The sequence below is a fragment of the Mustela putorius genome, unplaced genomic scaffold, assembly GCF_011764305.1.
Source record: "Mustela putorius furo isolate JIRA1106 unplaced genomic scaffold, ASM1176430v1.1 tig00001118_pilon_pilon_pilon, whole genome shotgun sequence".
NCBI classification, from domain to species: Eukaryota; Metazoa; Chordata; class Mammalia; order Carnivora; family Mustelidae; genus Mustela; species Mustela putorius.
The window spans coordinates 917019-939870 of NW_025421577.1; the positions used below are offsets into that span (position 1 = coordinate 917019).

General features: G+C 40.5%; 1 protein-coding gene and 1 non-coding gene across 8 annotated transcripts in view; both read left to right on the forward strand.

Annotated features, from left to right (window-relative positions):
• Positions 1-22852, forward strand: part of RYR2 (ryanodine receptor 2) — a 738653-nt gene that overhangs the window by 161154 nt on the left and 554647 nt on the right. The window lies entirely within an intron of this gene.
• On the forward strand, positions 12678-12812 carry LOC123393989. Its single transcript, XR_006608796.1, has one exon. It is a non-coding gene; the product is annotated as a small nucleolar RNA SNORA2/SNORA34 family (small nucleolar RNA).

Genomic DNA, 22852 nt, shown 5'->3' on the forward strand with positions numbered 1-22852 from the left:
ACACACATTTTAAAGTCTTCTGAAACATTTTGCCAAAATAACATTAATATGCATTTCCAGCCCTGTAAAATAATGCTAATTTCCCTGTGTGTTAACCCTCATTGGCTATTATTAATCCTTTTCACTTGGCAACCTGATAGGTTAAAAAAAAGAACCCAGAACTTGGTTGGTTTGTTTTTATGGTTTTTCATTACAGTAGTGAGGTCGAACTCTCTCTCTAGTTACGAGCATAGCTTCTTTTGTGAATTTTCTCCTTAATATTCTTTGCCTATTTTTTCTGTTGGGAAGTGCTTCTTTTCAGTGTATGATATGAATATTTATCCTCAGTGATTTATATGTGAAGTTTTCAAGTTTGTAATTTACCTTTAAATGGGCTTGTGGTGAAGTACTTTCACATTACTACATAGTCCTGTATTTCTCTTCTTGTCTATGCTTTATTAAAACATTTTGTCTTTTCCCCAGTTTTTAGGACTTAAATCTTTAATCCATCTGAAATTTATTTGGACATAGCTTGAGGTAGATCTTTATTTTTTCTCCAAATCGTTAGGTAGCTGATTGTCCAAATCCTCATTTCATTGATTTTAGATGCTTTAATGTACATTCACAAAATTATAAACCCTTTCATATTTCTTTAATTACTATAACTTGTTATTGTTTTAATATGTAGTAGAGCTAGCTTCATTCAATACAGTTCTTTTTTCCAGTATTTTTATTTTGCTTTCTTATTAATTTATTCTTCCAGATGAACTTTAAGAATACAAGTATTAATTTTTTTTTTCAATATCAGTATGAGAACTAAAAACTAGATTGTGTCCTCATAGAAGAGGACATGGAGCTCTTGGAACTCTATGTCTAGCTAGGAATTTGACACTGACCTTAGAAATTTGCAAGGTTTATGGTTCTTGAGCAGGAAAAAGAACATGGCCCAGGAGTGTGCTCATCTCATAAGATGATCTCGGCCTGGAGAAGGTGAGGATGTGGTTTAAATTCTTTCTTTTCTGTAAACAAAAAATGGCAACTTAAATCAGACACCCATGCTACCTTCATTTGACCCAAGAATTGAACCAGCAATCCCGGGGTAAAGCAATCTTGAATTTTTTTTCCCCCCAGTCATTTGAAAATCTTCCCAGGAGGAAGATCTGTAGCATTTGCAGGATCTGAATGATCTCTTGCTTTCTCCTTGTATAAGTGCACATTAAAAGGTAGTGTCTGTCCTTCATCACCTTTGAGTGCCCGAGGTCTGACTGGTTTCCTAGGCACTCATAAGTCCATGCTTAACAAAGAACAGCACTCTTAAAATATGGTCTAAGTCATTAAAATCAAGCTGACTCCTCTAGTAAGTTACTATCTTATCAGGTCTTCCCACCTGCACTTTCTTTAACCTTGTATTAGGTCTCACCCTTGGTCAGATCATTATTAATCCTTTAGTATTTTCTAGTTGCCCTGATGGTATTTAACATTTTTTAGTTTAAAGATATCTTCTATGTGTTTCTGCATGCATTGTATAAAAATGTAACCTGAAGTTAATAGATGGCTATTTCTCTTTGTCATTCTTTTTCCTTTAGAGTTACTATATTGTTGCCATTTTAAATCTTTTTCATGTGTATAAAGTCAAAACTGGAGAGAGAATATATGCCACATCTTATTTATTTTTAAAGATTTTATTTATTTGAGAAAGTGCTCATGAGCTGCAGGGAGGGACAGAGGGAGAGGGAGAAGCAGACTCCCCGCTGAGCAGGGAGCCCGTAGTGGGGCTCGCTCCCAGGACCCTGGGATCATGACCTGAGCCAAAGGCAGATGCTTTACCTGCTGAGCCATCTAGGCATCCCCAGATTTTAAATTTGGGAAATGAAATACCGAAGGCTCACCTCAACCGCAGCCTCACAGTGATTTTTGATATTTCATAAGGGTACAAGTCAGAAGCATATATTTAGTACAGAAAGCCAAGGTGTATTTCAGAATCTTGCAGAATGCTCTATTTGCAGGTTCTAAGCTCTTGAAATACTGATTAGTGGTGGTATGACTCTGGGTTGTTACAGCTTGTTTCGAGGGCGTATATTTATTAGTTATCTTCCTCCTTTTCTAAAACTGAGATGCTCTAAGTGAGGATTCTTGTTCATTGGTGGTCCTGGAGGCATAGAAGAATATTTGTCTTTAGGTAGTTACACCTACAAATTTCCCTGTATTATTTCCCATTTCTTTCTGTTCTCCTTCTAACTTGGGTTTCTGGCTCAGTGATAATCCTTGTAAACATATTAAAACACTAATATTGTATTCACACCCAAGCCTCGGGAAATGGTTATATTCTCCTCTGTCTACTGCAGACCCGTGTTGACAGAGTTTCCTGTTTTAATAGGTGAACATTTTTGTGGAAGAATGGACTGAACCTCACAGATATTTGTTGAAATCGCTCCAGATTATTTTCAATTATAATCTAGAAGTTCTATCCTTAAAATTGGGTTAGGTCACACAGTTTAAGGAATTACAAATACAGAACTGTACAGTGTCATCTCACACTGGTCTAACCAATAGTCCAGTTTGTGCAAGTTAATAAATATTTGAAGTTTAGTTAATATTTGAAGTTTAGAGAAGTCTAAATAAAAAAATACATACGGAAAGAACATGTTACCATTCCCAATTTAAATCCTGTTAACAACATACAGAATGAAAAATATTTGTCCAATGATGTACGGTATTAGGGCCTCTTGCCTTCAGATTAGCCTTAGTTCTGGTTTTTAAAGACTTCTCTGGTTCGTAGGTGAATTTTAGATTCCCAAAGCCCTCCAGATCTCTGCATTTGGTGTATCCCACCTGTTTAACGGTTTCAGTGGGTACACTGCCTGCCAGCCACACCCAGCCTTGAATATTGGATTTTGAATCCAAAGTTTCTTTGCTTAAAAAAAAGAAAAGTCAGTAAAGTCACATTTTAGGGACCTAAAATAAAGCCTGGAAAAATGAAAATTCTTCTCCTTATGTCGGGTGTTAAATGATGGTATCTTTCAAAAACTGTAACATATTCAGCGTGTTTATATAGATAATGCAGTGAGGAAAGCATTCGGTATATATAGCCCAGTGTACCACATGCCTAGTGAATTGGTAGCACAGTGAGTGTCCCCCCCCCGCCCATAGAGGTATTCAGTTAATGTTTAAGTGAAGGATTGTCTAGAATTCCTAGAATTCCAACTACTGAACGTTGGAGTCTTTGGTCTCTGACAGAAAGTAGGATTCGCACACAGTGGATGCGCAGCTGGTGAGAAGAGGCCTTCTGGACCCCTGCTCAAGGAGACTGCTTTCCCTGGGGGAGGCTTCTCCCACAGGGACCTCAACCTCCAGGTCCCTGAACTTCCTGGGTGAAAAACGGGCCTCCAAAAGGGAGAGGAGGTTGGCTAAACTGTAATAGTTTTGACACATGGAATTTTCATGCCTTTTCTTTCAAAGCAGTCCTTTGTGATAGTTTTTCTCTTCGTCTGCTCTGTGTAATGCTAGTGCCTGGTGACATTATTATAACAACTTCTCGGTGACTCAGGCTTTAGGAGACTCACTGATCTACCTGTCCTCTTGGTTAGAGTCAAAAAGACTTTCTTTAAAAGATTGCGGATGGGAAGTGAGATGTACCTAAAGTGACCATAGGAATATTTGGGAAGGTTTAGTTTGGATAGCAACTAGTCGTTACCGAGAGCTTTATAGGTGGTGGTTAGAAGCAGAGATTCTGCTGTCAGTGGTCCTGGCTTTGAGTCCTGGCTACATCCCACATACTATCCCTATGACCTTGGGCTTGAACTTGGTCATACCTCCATTTTCTCCTCACCCCACAGGGATAATAGCACCTGGTTTGCTGGATTGCATAGTACTTATGTGGTGGCTGGGACATACCAAGAGCCAGCTCAGTAAGAGTTAAGGGTGATGAGGACCCTGTGGGTGTAGATTGCGAGGTAGCCTACAGGTGTCCTTGGGTAGCCGTGTTCTATAATTCAATGGGAGCCACGTCTGTTGACCCCTTCCTGCCCTCCGAAGGGCCCTCAGAAGGGCCAATTCTTTCCCATGCATCCCAAGTCCCCAGTGAGAGAAAGCACTGATTCATACGTAGGATTTGTGTTCTCCATATGTGGGCGTTGCTGTATTTGTTTGCTTTAAGGGCTTATGGCTGTGGCATTCAGAATATAAAATAATCGTTAATGGGGATAAGAGGATTAATGGTAAAATTTAAAATCACTTAGTGAAGAATACCTTAGTGGCCTGTGAAATCTGTATCTTGATAGGCAGCGCGGCTCTCCTGTTAACATTTCTAAGCTGTTGAGAATTCGGCTGGATGCACATTCATTTTTCATCTCTGCTCTTCCATTCAGGAAATACCAGTAAGGTTTCATAATTCTTTGTCATTTCTGGAAAGATAAATCAGATTATAGATTATTAAGGGTTATTTTTCATGTTAATGGTGGATAAACGTTAAGAGGCATCCTTGCTGAATGGAGACTGACTTACTGATGATGATCACAGGATTAATGTGATCCTGGAATGCTTGTAGATTCTTTTCTATTGTTACGGTAGCTGGATTCAGGAATACTATTAACCATGATTATGTACTGATTTTTGAGCATCTACTATCCCCCTTGAGCTTCTCAGGAGAGGTGTTTTATAGCAGGCTAGGAGACCTTGACCAACTGACCCAAGATGTTACATGGGTTTCAACTCCTAAGCTCGTTTTTTTTCTTCCATACTTTGCAAATCAAGGCTCTTGATACAACCAACCACTCCCCCCTCCAAAAAAAATTGTCCTTAACTTTAGTAAAATCTAACCTTTTGTAGGAATCCATTCACTGTGGCCAATTTGGCATTTGAGTCCTAGAGTCCAATATTGAGCTATGGTGGGTTAAGTTGGATAATGTGTATCAAGTATCTAGTGGGGGACCTGCCATATAGTCAGTGTTTTACCTTCACCTTGGCCTCTAGCACTGGGTGGGGCTCCTGTTGAACCTTTTAAGGTCTGCTGGGATATAGCAGCTGAGAGAGCAAGCTGGTTTGTCATACAGGCCTGGGTATGAAAATGGCATTCTCTAACTTTGGACTGTAGACCACTTGGGGTGATTTTGGTTGCATACAAGAGACTCTTATTTTTAATTGCCTTCTAACAAAGGGATTTTCTTCAGTCTAGAGGTAGAGGCTGCCTGGGATTGGCCGCCTGCCTCTCTGCCTACTTGTGATCTGTCAAATAAATAAATAAAATCTTAAAAAAAAAAAAAAGTCTAGTTCTCCTATGAAGCTGTGGCACTGTCCAGAGGAGGAAACCAGACTGTTTCTTCTGGGGACCGTTTCCTAGTAGAAAGGAACATTTTTTTTCAGAAGCCAGGCTTCTTTTGTGTCTCAGTAACCAGAGTTTGGTCAAATGCCCATTTCTGAAACAATTGCTAACAAAGTGGAAATAACCTCCTTTTGGAGCACATGGCTTTGTGGGGGAGGGTTGGGGAACTATACAGAGCTGAGATCCCCTTAGACAGCAAGGAGGGAAAGGATGCTAATCTCCTCTCCAAGTCTGGATTCCCTCATGTGTAAATGAGGGAGGCTGACACTTAGCTCACATGCTAGTCCTGTGAGATGGGCACAAAGACCAACCTCAGCACAGGGGGTTACCGTGCATTTGAAGGTGCAGGAGACAGGGGCCACATGTTCTAGCCTCTAATTAGGCTTATGTACTGAAAGTTGTGCAATTTGAAGAAATACTGGGCTCTTCTTTTTTTATTTTTCACCAGCTGTCTTTTGAGAGGCTGCCATATGGTGGGCTCTGTGCTCAGAACCACACAGGACTTACCTGCACCGTATGTATGGATGTGTGTGTGCGTACTAGCGGCTAGGACTACGTGTTTCATAGTACAGATAATGGATTAGTGAATACCTGTTGTGTCCTACCCTCTATTATCTGTGCACTGTGTGTATTATCCATGCTACTTGCCACAGTGTCTCAGAGCAAGTGTTTTCCTGTTGAGAAAATGTATGTAGGATTGTTAAGGGAATATTATCAAATGCTGGTTGTGGTTAAAACTTGGTCTGAAGGAGTCCTCCTGCAGGTCAAAGTCCGCTTGTCTCTTTCATTAATAGACACTGGAGATACGTCTGCTTACCTTGAAAGTTGGTAGCTAAAGTATCTCATGCATTTATAGTCTTTAAAATCTGTAACTTCTCTGTTAATGTTAATTTTGCATTGTGGTTAGTGATAGAGTTGAATGAAAACACTGATTTGATGAAACACCTAATATAGCTTTTTTATATATATATATATATATATATATATATATATATATACACACACACACACACACACAGCTAATCTATGCTTACATGTATGTGTTTATATCTAATCTCTGCATATATATATATATATATATATATATATGTAGCTAATCTATGCTTATTGAAGACATTAAATTTAGTTTATGAAATGTACCAGAAGCAGAGTGACTTTTCTGAGGAAAGAAGTCTATGTTAGAAGTAATAATGTTAGAAATAACGATTTGACTAACTTTGTTTGGGTCACAGGTGTGACCTTTCTAACACAGCATACTTCTGAGGAAATAAGATCATAGGGAAAGATTTGATTTTAAAAAGTGAAGGGCATGAAAATACTGGGAAATTTCAGGACATCTCAAACATTTGGCTAATAATGTCGATATCTGATTTAGTCCCATGTACTGCCAGTTTTCGAAGAAGAAAATTCTTTTACTGTTTGCCTTATTAGATACATATTCAGAAGTCAAATTACTAATTGGGTTCTTATCTGTTTCTGGATTTAAAACACATTTAAAGCATCTGTGTGATTTAACAAGAAAGGATGTGTTTTTATCACTTCATCCAGTGTCTTACTGAAGTGACATTTTCTGGGCAGTTGGCAGCATAGACATTTTGTTTTGTTGTGTTTTGGTTTTGTTTTTGGCCCTCTCTTCCCCTGCTCCCGCCAGAGGGTCACCTAGGGGGAATGGTGTGTTCACATTTTTCATTTTATCAATGGTATCATAATCTTTTTTTTTTCTTTTCTTTTTTGAAAAGTGAATTCAGAGCAGGTACAAGGTACCAGAGCAGACAGAGCCCTCTGGGTGATAGTAAGGAAGATGGGTTTATCCTAAGAGGCTGGAAAACCCTTGGAGAGTTTTAAGATTTTTATTTATTTATTTGCCAGAGAAAAAGAGAGTGCGTGCATGCACAGGCAGGCGGAGGGCCAAAGGGAGAGGGAGAAACAGATTCACTGCTGAGCAGGGAGCCTGACGCGGGACTCCTTCCCAGGAGCCTGGGATCATGACCTGAGCTGAAGGCAGATACTTAACCCACTGAGCCCCCAGGCGTCCCAGTACCATAATCTTTCAGTGGAGTGGTTACAGACCCTGCTTATTTTTATTTTTATTTTCTTTTGGAAGGCACACATTTGGAAAGTTAAGGAACAGCTTTGGCAGAGCAGATGGTGTGTGAGGTGTGAGAATAACCGTTGGCAGGTACCATGGAGGGAAGCCAGTGGACTCCGGGAGGACTTGTGTGCCTGTTTTATACTGGGAATACTGCATTTGTGTGATGTTTTGTATCCTCTTTTCCGACATATGAAAATGGAGGCTCAGGGCCAGTGTTGGGAGATATTTTTGTGCATAATAATTTGGTGCATAATAAATGGACCAGAGAGAAGCTCTCCGTGTTACATCTTCAAACATACTCTAAACGTCTTGTGTTGGGCCAGCCAGAGTCCTATCTTTTTGCTGCTACTGCCCTCGCTTTCCTTGGGTTTTTGCTTGTATACCTGAAAGAAATATCCCCTCTCTCCCTTGAGGTTTTCAGTCTGTATTGAAGGTTTTGGCGATACCTGTGATGTGGGTAGATGCAGGTTGGGGAAAAAATTTATAATAGTCCAGAAGCAATGGCATTTTCCAGTCCCGAACTCCTGTTTCTTCTTTGTCTTACTGTTTTAAGGATACATGTGAGAGCCGGCTTGCCCTGAGTTAATTCAGGCACACTCTGCTTTTCTAAACACGAGGTGCTTCCCCAAGCTTCCGTCAGAGCAGTGGATCTGGTGCCTGCTGCTAGAGCAAGTTGACCCCGAAAGATAACGTGTGGCCTAAACACCAGTGTGGGTGACTCACTGGACCAATTACTTGTGCTCCGTGTGGCTTTGTGATCTGCAGGGAGGCCCCTGTTTTCCCCAGGTAAGGCAGGATCTCCCATTTCAGTCACTAAGGAGATGAAAGGTCTTTGACAACTCTGTTAGCATTTTAGCCATAGGCATATTTTGGTCAGTTAAAATGCACTCTGGCACACAAATAACAAAATTTTCTTTATCCTTTTTTTTTTTTTTTTTAGTACATGGTAGAGGGAGAAAAATAACTGGGCGTGGGTCCTAGAAAACCCTGAGCAGAAAGGATGCGTAGGTTTTCTGCCGTCACCCGGAAACATTTGAGCACGCCTAAGGTTGGCCTCAGTCATGCTGTCCTCAGGCAGATACACGCACACCTACAATCCGGAGGCCGGGAGGTGAGCAATTACAGACATAAGGAACAACAGCAGACACAGAGGTTTTGGTGTGTGTGCCAGATGGTGTGCACTGAGGGAGTTCCTTTTCTTGTGAGGTGAAACTGCTTTTTCAGAGGACCTTGCTCATGGTGAGCCAACAGACTCATGTTCCTACAGTTTCTCCCTTACGGTTCGCTCAGCATTCTTGGTGTCCTGTGTAGACGTGAACTCGTAAAACAGACCCTAACCTAGCATGGAGGAGTACTTTCTTTAAAGTCTTACCTTGTGGGACAAGATAATATCAGTAATAATGAGAAAAATGGTACTCTATGTAGTGATCCTGAAATTTACTTAATTATGTTCAGGCACTGTGCTTAGGTCTTTACATATATAATAATCCTATGAGTTACTATTATTATCCCCATTTTACAGGTGAGGAAACTGAGTGAAGTGAAGAATTTTACCTACACTTTTTTTTTTTTTTTAAAGATTTTATTTATTTGACAGGGAGAGGGAGAAGCAGGCTTCCCTCAGAGCAGGGAGCTCTATACAGAGCTTGATCCCATGACCTGGGATCACCACCTGAGCTGAAGGCAGGCACTTAATGACTGAGCCATCCAGGCACAGCTACCCACGCCTTTGTAGTCCACAGACAGGATGAAGGGCAGAACATTACATCCCACGTTTTTTTAAAAAAAAACATTTTATTTATTTATTTGACAGACAGAGATCACAAGTAGGCAGAGAGGCAGGCAGAGAGAGAGGAGGAAGCAGGCTCCCTGCTGAGCAGAGCCTGATTTGGGGCTCGATCCCAGGACCCTGGGATCATGACCTGAGCCGAAGGCAGAGGCTTTAACCCACTGAGCCACCCAGGTGCCCCACATCCCACTTTTTTTAAAAATAGTTTTTATTTATTTAAAAAGCAAGCAGGAACAGGGAGTGGGGCAGAGAGAGAGAGAGAGGAGGAGAGCGAATGAGAATCTTGAGCCGAATCCCTGCTGAGGTCAGAGCCCAACATAGGACTCGATCTCACAACCCTGAGATCATGACCTCAACCAGAACCAACAGTGGGGTGCTTAACTGACTGACCACTTGGGTGCCCCTTGCACCCGAGTTTTAGATTCTCTACTCTTAACCCCTGAACTGTGTTTCCAAATGTTAGATTTGTTTGAGTCTTCATGGGACGTGGTCGCTTCTTAGTCTATCTGAGCGGGCCCAGGCAGTAACATCCATTTTCTTGCTTGGGTTCTGAAGAATGAGGGAAATAAAAGATTAGAGCAAGTGAGAGATTATGACATCACATTTATTACTGATTGGGTAGCCCATTCTAGTGGACGGTGCGTTCTCACAAGGAGGAAAGGGCCAATCCACTAGGTTAAGCCATCTCCTGGGTGCAGAGGAGGAAGAGACAGAAGCCTGAGAAAATCCTTCCTAATGGAAACTCACTTCAGAGTCAGGAGTTGATCCAGTGTGGAATCTAGCTGAAAGTTAGCGGTCCTATTACAGGGGTTGCCATGATGATGTTCAGTAATGCTTGGGTGGTTCGTTGAAAAAACTGCATGATGCTGTAAATAGACTAGGATTCCTCCTGAGTTCATATTAAATTGCTGCATCTTTCCTCTCCTCCTGATTTCTGGAACTAAAGTGGAGCCCTCTGGATCCATGTACTTCTGTTTCCTTTCTGTGTCCTTGAAGTGCTTTGTCTTTTCTATTTCCAAAGCCATTGCTTACCTGTTTGTTTTTTTTTTTTCCTTTCTGACAGTGTGACCATTTCTTATGCTTTAGAAGGCATGATTGTCTTAGTGAATGTTTTATGATATAAATAGTAATTTTATTCACTTAGAAAAGCACCTCAGGTCTCTAAGCAGCAATGATAGCTCAGCAACAGTATCTAACTAGGTGGCTGGGAGAGATAACTTAGTAGGTAGTTAGACTTTACCTTGTTCTCTATTGTAATAACATTTAGGAGCGTTTAAAACTTCAGGGCTGGTGCACGTGGGTGGCTCAGTTGGTTATGCATCTGCCTTCAGCTCTGGTCATGATCCCACAATCCTGGGATCAAGCCCTGCATCGGGCTCTCCACTCAGCGGGGAGGTCTCCTTCTCCCTTTCCCCCAGCCTCCACTTATGCTTGCTCTCTCTCTCCCTCTCTGAAATAAGAAATAAAATTAAAAAAAAAAAATTCCAGTGCTACTTTGCAGTATAGACAAGAAAGGGATTAGTGGTGAAATGTGTGTGTGTGTGTGTGTGTGTGTGTGTGTGTGTTTGAAGATTTTATTTGCAAGAGAGAGAGCACAAACAGAGGAACAGCAGAGAGAGAGAGGGAGAAGCAGGCTTCCCGCTGAGCAGGAAGCCCTATGTGGGGCTCCATCCCAGGACTCTGAGATGAAGGCAGAAGCTTAACTGACTGAGCCATCCAGGTGCCCCCAAATTTGTGGTTCATAAGAGTGACAAGAGAGTGTAGGAGGCCAGATGTTCATTTGTAGGGAGCCCTCTGGGAATGAAGTGGCATGTATGTCACATACTGTTTAATAATAATTATGGGTAAATGGTAAAGATGAGGGCTGTCCAAAATTTATATAAAAACTGTTTTCTAAAACACAGGACACGTTCTTTTCCTTTTCATGGTTTTCGAAAGCTCTTTGGCGTAGAGCTTGAATGAGAACTGTGCAGTGACATGAAGGGAGTGGGGGAAGAGAGAGCAGAGTTAGATAACACGTTTGCATTTGGCAATGTGCCTTGGACTGTGCCAGTCACTTTAATCACGGCGTCCTGTAATTCCAGGTCTTAACCTCTACAGATGCAGAGTCTCAGACTTTCAGGAATGATGCTGGTTCCCCGAGGTTGTGCAGATGATTGGGGGTAAAGTTGTACCCCAGGCTTGCTTGTGAACACAGTAGGACATCCTCAAGGGTGTTGAATGTGCTTGTATCCTCACGCTCACGCATGCTGTGCCCAGCATGCTTGCCTGGGGCTGGGGAGATGGCAATTTATGCCAGTTAGTTCACTTCTTAAGATTCATACCCTCAGGCGTTTTGGTTCCCACTAGAAGGCTTTGGACTGAAATTTACCAGACTCCTAAAATAGAGTGAAGTGGCCCAGCAGTTACCTTGGTGGGTTCTAGATGTAACGAGATCCCCCACAAGTCTTGCTGCTGCTCCCGGGCAGGGTAAGACCATGTGGGGTATTGTACAGGATAGGTGCCGCCCCAGCACCAGCCCTGTTGACTCATTTAGAAAAACACTAGCCTGGGAAGACCATTTTCCTTGTGTTTTTTTTTTTTTTTTTTTTAATGGAACTCTGCCTTCTGCCTGGACACTGCCATCTAGATGCCTTTTTTATGTCATCATAAATTGTTGTTAGGCTGAAAGGTGAATAAAATGTTGAACTATTACATTACCCTGAGGAAAGTAACTAAAATTAATTATGAAAAGCAACTATCTTATTTATCCTGGAAGAAACACTGAGTGGGGAAACAAAAAAAACACCAAACCCTTAAATTGTGGCTAACATAAATAGAGAGGGCAAATGTCCCCCTAGTGATCATTCCAATACTTTTAAAAATAAATATTTCTAATATTATCCCTAAGGCTATTTGATTTATTTAAAAGAGAATGTTGACTTTAGTCTCTCTTATACATGTTAGTTACTGGAGTTTCAGACTTGTTACCAAGTCCTTTAATGCCAGATAGCTTTAGAAAAATGAAAAAAAATAGCCAACAATCACTTGAAATGAATAACTCTCTCAACATTATGTTACTTTTTTCCTCCAAATGGAGTTATTTTGAAGAATCTTCCTTGACAGTAGAGACACAAGTTTTTAAATAACATGTTTATCTGTTAACATGATAGATAGCTTAATAGAAAAGTTAGTTGTATATTGGCCTGTTTTCATTTTTAAAAGGATACTCCTAAAACTGTCACTCGTTGTAATTTGAAGTGCACTTTTCCTTGTATAGACATTAAGTCTGTGGTCATTTTAAGAAGACCATGATTTTAGCAAAATGAGTGAGGATCATGAGATTTGTTTATGTAGTGATTGTTTGGTCTGTGAGTAGCTTTGTATCATGACAATCAAAGAACTGGACATTTTTATTTTTTGCATCATTTTTTCGTGTTTACTTATTCAGCCAGGTAAATGCCTTGCTGTACAGAGGTATGTAAAGTAAGTTAGAGCTTCTTAAAACTTTACTGACCTGGGCCCTGAGTTCAAGACCCATGGTTTGCTCTAGCTGCTGGTTTCAAAACAGGAGCCAAGAGTGATGTGTTTCTGTGGTCTGTTAACCGTTCAACATCCAGGGGGGAATGGCTCATTCGATTGGAAAAACATACTTTCTGGGGGGCGGGAAACTTTGTCAAGGAATGTAGTTCATGTTGATTATATGTATGTGAATCTATAATGGAGAGCCCAGTGGTAGCATTAGCAGCGCATATGGTTTATTAAAATACTTACCATACCTTTCCTGCATTTTGTTTTAGCCACATAAATTCCCCTCCGAGCTGAAATTTAGTTAATCTCTCCACGATATAGTACATGGGTATGAATACAGAAGATGCTTTTTCATGTTCCCCAATGAAGGGAGATGTGTGCGGCGTTAGGCACTGGGGACCTGATGGCCTTGTCCGGAGGCTTAAGTCCATGGCCCGAGCAGGTCATAGTGTGTTGTCTGGTCTTTTTTGCCTTCTCCATGTCCTCCTGCTCAATCTTACTCTACTTTTGTTTTTAAAGGAGCCACGATGAGTACTGATTTTCTTTGCCGTGGATCAGGGTGGCAATGGACAAATCACTCAGCATCTCTGTGCCTCACAACTGGATGCTGAATAACATGAGGTCTTTTCACTACTGACCCAGTGTTTTGTAGCTCATTTCTTTTCAAACATTTTTTAAAAAGATTTTATTTATTTATTTGAGAGTGAGAGAGAGCATGAGAGGGGAGATGGTCAGAGGGAGAAGCAGACTCCCTGTGGAGTTGGGAACCCAATGTGGAATTTGATCCCAGGACTCGGGATCAGCTCTGAACTGAAGGCAGTCGCCCGAGGAACTGAGCTACCCAGGCGCCCTCTAATGTTTTTCTGATTTTAGGTAACAACTTCTGGGGTCTACATGGTATCTTACCTGTTTGGGATGCTATCACAAAACACCACAGACTGGGTGGCTTAGCCACCCAGTTTATTTCCTACAGTTTTGGTGGCTGGAAGTCTGAGGTCAGGGTGCAGCATGTTGGGTGAGGGCGGTCTTCTGGGTCCAGACTTCTCACTCTGTCCTAATGTCATGGAAGGTCTAGGGAGCCTTGTGGGCTCTCTTTCAGAAGGATATTAATCCCATTCATGAGGGCTTCATGTTCATGACCTAAACACCTCCCAAAGGCCCCACCTTCTAACAGCATCACATGGGCATTAGGATTCCAACATGTGAATTTTGGGGGGACCCAAGCATTTAGACCGTAGCACATTAGAAAATTTGAACAGAAGAGAGAAAGTTGCAGATGCTAGAGTGATGAGAAATTATGCTTGAAAGTACTTCAGCACTGAAGACATTTTTGTTCATTGCTTACCTACAGTATACACAACTGATACTTTTATCAGCTTTGCATAGTAGGAAAGATATTGAGGAAAAATATGGAAAGCCAATGGAGAAAGAACGTGAAGATTAAAGAAACATCAGTTTGGGGGCGCCTGGGTGGCTCAGTGGGTTAAGCCGCTGCCTTCGGCTCAGGTCATGATCTCAGGGTCCTGGGATCGAGTCCCGCGTCGGGCTCTCTGCTCAGCAGGGAGCCTGCTTCCTCCTCTCTCTCTCTGCCTGCCTCTCTGCCTACTTGTAATCTCTCTGTCAAATAAATAAATAAAATCTTTAAAAAAAAAAAAAAAAAGAAACATCAGTTTGTAGTTGGGGCATATTTATTAAGAGGAAATACCCTGAGATAATTCCTATATTCCCATGAAAATGGTAAATTATGGTTTGGTAAGTGTCTCCAGTTTGTTTCAATGCTGCAAAATTTTTAATTCTGCTGTTAGAACATGTGACTAAGATGAAGCAAAGTGTTTTCAGAAGTTCACAGATTGCTTTATCCATTTTGAAATTCCTCCTTGTGCTACCCTTAAACCCAAGAATTTTTTGTTCTAGAGAGAGAAGTTTATGGTATAAATGATCACATTAGGTATTTAGTATTTTTTTTTCCCTCTTAGTCTTCTCTGGTAATTTGTTATTAATTAGTTATGAATTTGTTATTATTAACACCTTTTTGGGTGACTTTTTAATACTCAGTTTCTATTGGGTGACTTTCTGGTGTTCTCTATTTTTATGCCTGTGTCATGACTAGAATATGCATCATTCAAGTATAATGGCTATTAGTCTTGCCTTTCCCAGCTTGGTGGTCTTATACTTGTTGGTTTTGTTGTTTATGCATTCCTTGGAGTGTCTGTTAGGAAGGACATGCCCTTTGAATGTAACTTGTTTTAGAAATCCTGCAAATCAAAACTCCCATTTAACAATTCTCCTAACTGTTAATAATACCAACTGTAGGAACGTACGTCCGTAAGCATGTTATTTACCAATCAGAGTTCAGTATTCAACTCTTTCTAAGGTATTAGGAAAGCTCTACACGTTCCGTGCTTTACTCCCCAGAACCCTGGGTCATATGTCTTACTGGACAGTTCTGTGTGGTTCCCCCACTTAGCTAATAACCAGCAAAGTCTGAAAAGATAAGAAACTTTCTGAAGTTTCTTTTAGAAGTTCTAGGTAAACTGACCTTTGTAGGAATAATAACTTTCTGCTCCTACCTTCAAGTTCCCCAGAGACTTCTTAGTTTCCAGGCAGAAGATGGTCCCATCTACTGAAATTTTGCCCTGCCTTCTTTGAATAGGAAGACCTACTTCCTGCCCTCTGATGGAAACTGATCCTATAATCTGCCCTCTTATAGGAAGCTGATCCTATAATCTCCAAAATTTTTTGTTTGTTTTTCAAGACATTAAATAACCCTACCAGCTATGGCAAACAAATAATTTAAATTGAAAAAGACACAGCTTCCATGTTTTTCTTAATTGATTATAATGCGTTACGCTTCAACTCTGTCTTTGCCAGTTTTGTTATTTTGTATGCAGAAGCTTTGGTGTTTATCTGAATTACTTTATAAATCATTACATTTGCTGAGAGTGAGAGAGTCTTGAATTTAGTCAGTAAACGTTTATTGAGGACATACAAGATACTGGGTCTACCGGACAGTACTGGGCATTCATACACGAAATACTAAGTAACTGACTTCAGGGAACTCGTAAGGATTGCACTTAGTGTGCATTGCCCTTGATTGTGAGAGCTGCCGACATTTTGTTTCTAGAATATCCTGAGGGAACCTTAACCTTGGAGTAAAACCCTTTCTTTTTCAGCAAGAATCAAGTCTCTTTCTTGCTTCTGTGCCTTTCCACCTAAAGATACATATTCTTATGTCATAAGGTTAGGGAACCATAAGAGTTGGAGGGGACCCCTCAAAGTGAACCTTTGAACCTTCCCGTGTCATTCCCACCCTTCATTCATCAACCCTCTATGTCTAGACAGAATTCACAATACTTACCAGAAAGTAGTTTTGGTTGTTAGTAAACTGTGGTATTTAATTCCTTCATGAATTCCTTCCCATACAGAGCCTGTGGAATATTCCGAAGTTTACGTCTGAAGTATCTGTTCAGTAGGAATTGGCTTGTCCTCAGATCTCAGGTGTTAAAATGTTTTTACATGCTCTATGTTGGAATGATGGCAAATTTCTTAACTGTGGGGATAAATTAAAATATGTAAATTGAGGGGCTCCTGGGTGGTTCAGTAGTTAGGCATCTGCCTTTGGCTCAGGTCAAGATTGCAGGGTCCTGGAATCAAGCCTGTCATCAGGCTCCCTCGTTGGTGGAAAGTCTGCTTCTCCCTCTCCCGTACTCCCTGCTTGTGTTCCCTCTCTCGCTGTCTCTCTCTCTCTCTCTCTGCCAAATAAATAAAAAAAATCTTAAAAAAATATATGTAAATTGAAAGTTGTAAACATACTTATGATTATAAATTTTCTTTTTGTGAATATTAAACAGGGCTAGACTGATGATTAATATTCTAGGAAATAGAAAACATTTCTAGATAGCCTAATCTTATTAGATGTATGGAAGTAGAGAATACTTTTTTTTCAGTCACATTTTTTTTTTCATTCAGTAAATTTTAGTGGTACCTACTAATTTCTTACATTTGCAGTAAGTGTAGGGGACTCACAGATGATGTACGTGGCCCCCAGGGAACTCAAAATTTTGTGATTTTTTTTTTTTATGGTCAAAAATCTAATTTTTATTTTTTATATTTAGTTTTCAAAAAAAAGATTTAAAGCATATGTGTGCTCCTGGGCATGCGGATGGGGGAATGGGCAGAGGGGGAAGGAGAAGAAAAGGGGAAGAATCCCAAGCAGACTATGCACTGAGCATGGAGCCTGACACAGGGCTCGATCCTGGGGTGGTGAGATCATGACCTGAGCCAAAACCAAGAGTCAGATGCTCAGCTGACTGGAGCCACCCAGGGATCCCAAAATCTAGTTCATTTTGTAAAGAAGCTTATGGATGCTGTGAAAGATGTGTCCTCTACTCTTACTGGAAAAGGTGCTTAAAAACACTAGTGTAGCTCTCTTTGGGATTTGGGGTCTATTTTTGAAGCATCTTGATTCAGAAGCCCAGGCGTCCTATCCAAAATTCTGACTAAATGTTAAAAAAAAAAAAAGAAAAGAAAAAAAAAGAGGTTTTACTATTTGATCTCTTCTCTCGACTCCAGTCCATATACATTGACTTTCTTGTTGTATAGTATTTATGAATAGTAGAGAAAAGGATTCTAGAGACCTGTCCTTTAAACAAGAGGTGTTTTCCTACTTTTTGCCAAAGGCCCATCTCCATGGGGGAAGGTCCCAGTACTGTGTGAGCCTTCCTGACTGGCCTTCCCCTGGTCATTGATGGACAGTTGTTCTTGAAATCAGGAGTGGGTATTCAGCTAGCAAGATCAGTAGGGATCCATATCAGATTCTTTATCATGAGTGGTTTTATGATTTCTATAAATTGTAGGGCTGCTTCTCAAAGTGGTTTCTGGATATTAACACCAGTTCATCCGAATTCACAGCACAGTTCCTCATCACTAACAAGCAAAGGAGATTGCGGAGTGAACTATGTATTCCTTAGTTTATCAAAAAATTGGAAAAGTTTGGGTTTGACTCCTGCAATTGCAACATTGATTTGCTCCCTACGCGTGTGTGAAGATCCCGCAGCTATGGTCATTCATGTCATAAGTAACAGGGGCTTAAGAGGAGGATAGATCACTGAGATGCTTTCCCATATCCCTTAAGGCTAGACACCGTGGTTGTTAAAATAGTTTTTAGAGCAAAAGGTAGGGTACAGATGTGCTATCATTTAAACTGACACATGCTAACTTTTAGCATGTTGTGTGTGTGTATATTTGAGGAAAGCATGAAAAGCAAGCATTGGTGTCAATCACATACTTACCTTTATCCCAGTGTTGTTTTGCATTATGAGTAGGAATTCCCCAAGCCTGTCTTCATTCCGGCATATCCTGAGAGTATATGGAATATATGGGGATACCCATATCCCCATATGAGAGTATATGGGGAGTCCCTGAATACAAACTTCTCTTCCCCTCCGTAGTGTTCTATCATCCATCAGTTTTTCAAAATAACAGCAAAACACTAAAAACCTGACTTACAGATTGAAAAGGTTTATTTCTAATGACCAGCTGATGGCTTTCATTAGCTCTGATACCAGGAAGAGAAGAAAGGGTATGCCTTCCATGTTTCAGACACAGTGGTTGCCATATTAGCGCCCCTCCCATTCACCTATAGTGGGTATTGTGAGATAGGAGGTCAGTGAAGAGCATTGAAATTTTGTGTTGGAGTCTTTTTATCTGTATCTTTATTACTTTTTTTCCTTGGGAAGTACCAGGAAAGAATTGGGAATGTAGGAAAAAATGTACATGGGGCACATATTTAAAGAGCTAGAATAGAGTCTAAGGAACCAACCTAGAGTGTTGGGATGAACATTGACTTAGTAAAAGCCTTAAGTGTCCACAAATTTGTTCTGATACTTTATTTTGTAGAGGATGAAATTTAGGTCTAGGAAAATTAAATGGTTTCTCCAAGATGATAAAGATGGTTACTAGTAAAGAAAGATCAGCTGAAGTTAAGGATAAGTACCAAGAAGTCCTGAAGATAGCAGGCAATAAACCCTTCATCTTTGAAATGGTAAACCAGAGAAGAAACGTTACATTGAATTTAGGTAATTTAATATAGAATGTTTAATAGTAGAAGCTTTTACTAATGGCATGTGGTACTTTAAGATATTACAAGAGAAAGTGTTTTTTTGTATGGTCCTTTCCTGAATTGGAAAACGGGCATGGGGAATGATTGGATACTGTGTCAGTATCCTTTAATTATTTACTATGGGGTGCTAGGAGGGTCCCATAGTTTAGAGAAGGAAAATACCGATCATTGGATATTGAGAATCCTAACCTTGGTCCTTGGTCCATGGTCTTGGCCGCCGCCTCCACTGTGAGGAGTCATGATGAGTTCTGTGGAACCACCTGCCAGACCAACTGTTCTGTTCTTTTGGTCTGTAGCTGCTGGGTGTGTCCAGGTTAGTAATGAACCTGCGATTCACCTCAGATCTAGACTAGAGTTGCAGTTGACCTTTGCAGTTATGGTTTGACTTTGTCTTGAATTGAATAATGACCTGTTCTCTAGCATATTTATGAGCATTGAGAAGGTGAGTGTGAAAAACCACAGAAAGGGGTACTAAACCAATTAGGTGATTATGAAGCATCCAGGTGAATGATCCTGCTACCTGGGTCAACATCAGCACTTTTCCCAATCAGACTTTCTTCTTGACTTCCCTTTTCAGTAGACACATAGAAACTTAAAAATACTAACGTGTAAAAGACAGGTGAACTTTTGCCTGTAAATGGAAATATGTATATTTTTGCTATTGTTTTTCTTTGGAAAAATGCTTCTGAACCTAGGCAATGTATGTGTGGGGGTGTCCCCAGCTTCCAACTTTCATACTGCAGTGCACTTGAACAAGGCTGTTAATGTTTTCTTTCTTAGCAGTTCCTTCACTATGGAGTGAATATACCCAGAAAGGGTCTCATTTTTTTTTTTTTTTCCAATCAGGAATTTACGCTGCATAGTTGCAAAGACTCTGAGGAATAATTGAGATTTAAATATTCCCAGCAGGGAGGGAAGGAGCTTGGATAAAAGAGTATCTTTCCCTTTCTCTTTTAGGATTTGATCACAAGAAGAGATCATTTGGCTTGCTCATTAAGACTGCCATTAATGTTTAAGCACAAAAGAAACTGACATGCTTTTGCCATATGTAGTTGTTTTCATCTGGTGTTTAATACTCTGGTATCACAAAATCACTGAATTCTGGATTTTTTTTTTTTTTCAACATTAGGAGTTCTCCAGCTGGCAGGAGGTCACCATTGTCATGTTACTCTGAAATGTAAAGGAATTAAGAAAATACATAACACAAATTCTTGCAGAAGAGCAGTGACTTTATGGAAATCACCTCACTCCCAGGTCCCCATGGACTTTTCCTAGGGAAGGTGACCTCCTTTTATTGAAAAGGATTTTTGTATTTCTGATGTCGCCAATGCTACAATGATTCACTCAAGTTATTGGTGGCACTCTTTGGGATGTGCAGAAACCCAACTCACAGTGGTTTAAGCCAAAATAAAGGAGGGGTGTGTTATTGACTCCTATGATTGAAAGGGCCAGAGAAGGTCTCAGTTCATGGATGGCCATTTCCAGGGATTCAAATGATGACATTATGACTGGTCCCCTTGGTTCTTGGCTATGCTTTCCTCCGTGTTGGCTTCAGATGCAGATGGGTTTTTCCTCTGACATGGCCAAATGGTCACAACCAGCTCCTGACCTACATTCTACTATCTCTGAAACTGGGAGAAAAAGAGCACTTCGCCTTCCTAGTAATTCCATTGCTGGGATTAAGTCTCATTGCTCCAACTTGGGTCATGTCACCAGGATGGAAACTACTGGTCACAAGTGCGCCCCCTAGAAGGATGGGAGTGCATGATCTGTTTTACTCAAATCACTTAGACTGAAAGTCTGGGAGGTGAAGTTCATTCCCAAGAAGAAAATCAAGGTTTATCTCACCAGAAGGGGCAGCGACTACCAGGCTATCCACACAAGAGACTGCTGCTTCCTTCTGTTTTAAATGTTCCTGTCCATTTACATTCATGCACAAGGTGGTATTTCAAAATTTAGAAAACAAAAGCAACCTTTCCACACTTAGTGCTTCTGGTCCGATGCCACTAGTTCAAGTGGGGGCTTTTCCTTGAAGGCCATTTATAGTGAAGCTTTAAAGTATGTTTGCTTCCTTAGTAAAAACAAGGGGTTGTTTTATTTTAAACATAATTTTTAATAATTCATGGTTTTGATGTTTTATTAGTACTTGTTCAAGGTAATTTTTGTGTGCCTTATGATTGGACCCTTTGGGCACCCCTTTGTTTTTCTGTTGGAATGCCTCTCTGAACCCTGGAGCTTGGGCAGGACACAGCTCACCATGTACTGAGCAGCCCCGTGAGACAATTTCTACATGGGCTCCGAAAGGCAAACAGGTTCCTGTTAAGGTAGAAATACAATTCAGCTCTCTTTCCATACTGGTCAGGATCACGAAACAGTAAGGTTGTAGGGTCGGTTAGAATGTGCAGGGAAAAGTTCATTTCCATTAAAACAGAAGTAGATGGAGACCACAGATTGTCAAAACCAAGACTTCTGGGGCACCTGGGGGGCTCAATGGGTTAAGCCCCTGTCTCTGGCTCAGGTCATGATCTCAGGGTCCTGGGATCGAGCCCCACATCAGGACATAGGGATCTCTGCTCAGCGGGGAGCCTGCTCCCCCTCCACCCCTGCTGCCTGCCTCTCTGCCTATTTGTGATCTCTGTGTCTGGGGTTTGATATAAATTGAAGAGGTTTTTTTTTTGTTTTTTTTTTTTATAAAGATTTTATTTATTTAACAGAGCACAAGTAGGCAGAGAGACAGACAGAAGAGAGGAGAAAGCAGGCTCCCCGCTGAGCAGAGAGCCCGATGTGGGGCTCGATCCCAGGACCCTAAGATCATGACCTGATCCGAAGGCAGAGTCCCACCCACTGAGCCACCCAGGTGCCCCATAAATAGAGGAGTTTTAAATACTGTTTCAGAGTGGAGGGAAACCTCAACAAAGAGAATATTGAGAAAGCACTGTATTGAGCGTGAAGATCCGTTTGCTAATTCTGCACTAGGAAACCTCTGTTCTCTCTCTTCATGGAGTCTCAACAGGTTGGTCCCTCAACAGCGGTGGAATATTTGTTTTCATTGTAGAAGCAGCTTTAATCCAAAGTCGTAGGACACCCTAGGTGTTAAAGTCTGTTCTCTTTCTTGGCCCTGCTGGTCTGTCACTCTGGTTGACCTTTCTCTGTACCAGCAGCATAATGGAATTATCTGGAGCTTGTCAGTGCTATTTGTTTTCAGGCAGTTACGTTTATTTTCTGCACATCAGTGTTGTTTATGAGATATTGGAATTGTCAAGTACAATGTGAACAATTTGTACTCAGTTTGAAAGTAATGGAACCTACCTCATGTTTTTCTGGCTTGGTCGTTTATGGCTTGTTTGTTGTTTATGGCTTGGTTGTAATATGGCATCTTACTGTATTAGATTTGGTTTTTGCTCAGAAACCGGATAACGTGATAATTTTTACTTTGTTTTTAATGGTTTCCATGGTTTTTTAAAATTTTTGGTTATTTTTAAATTTCTTCAGGTTTGTGGGTTTGTTTTTGGTTTTATATTTATTTGTTTGTTTATCTGTTTCCATGATTTAATGACCACTGACTTAATGTGGTAGTTCAGCCAAGCAATGGAGAAGTTACAATACTCGATTGCCAATTTCAATGGGAGATTGATACAACTTTTTGTCCTAATGACAACCTTATTTCTTGTGGTCCTATATATTATTTTGTAAGTGATTCTTGGTCCTAATTGAAAGACCTCTTTTCTATTTTATTTTGTTGAAGACTGGCACTTGTATAAATGTTGCTTTTACTTACTTTTAATTTGAAAGAGATCTTTAAATGATTCACAGTTTAATCACAAAGAGTTTGACAACACTTTTTCCTGATTTTTCTGTCCGATTGCATGAGAAGTGAAAGGAAAAAGCCCTCTGAAACTATTAAATAGTGCAGGAAGAGGAAGCATTTTGAGCTCCTGGAAAAAAAAAAAAATTGTTTCTTTAAAATGAGCTTTCTAGTTACAGCTCCACTTTTCTTGTTCTTTCGTTTGCTGTGGAATTTAAATTACATAGACTTTCATA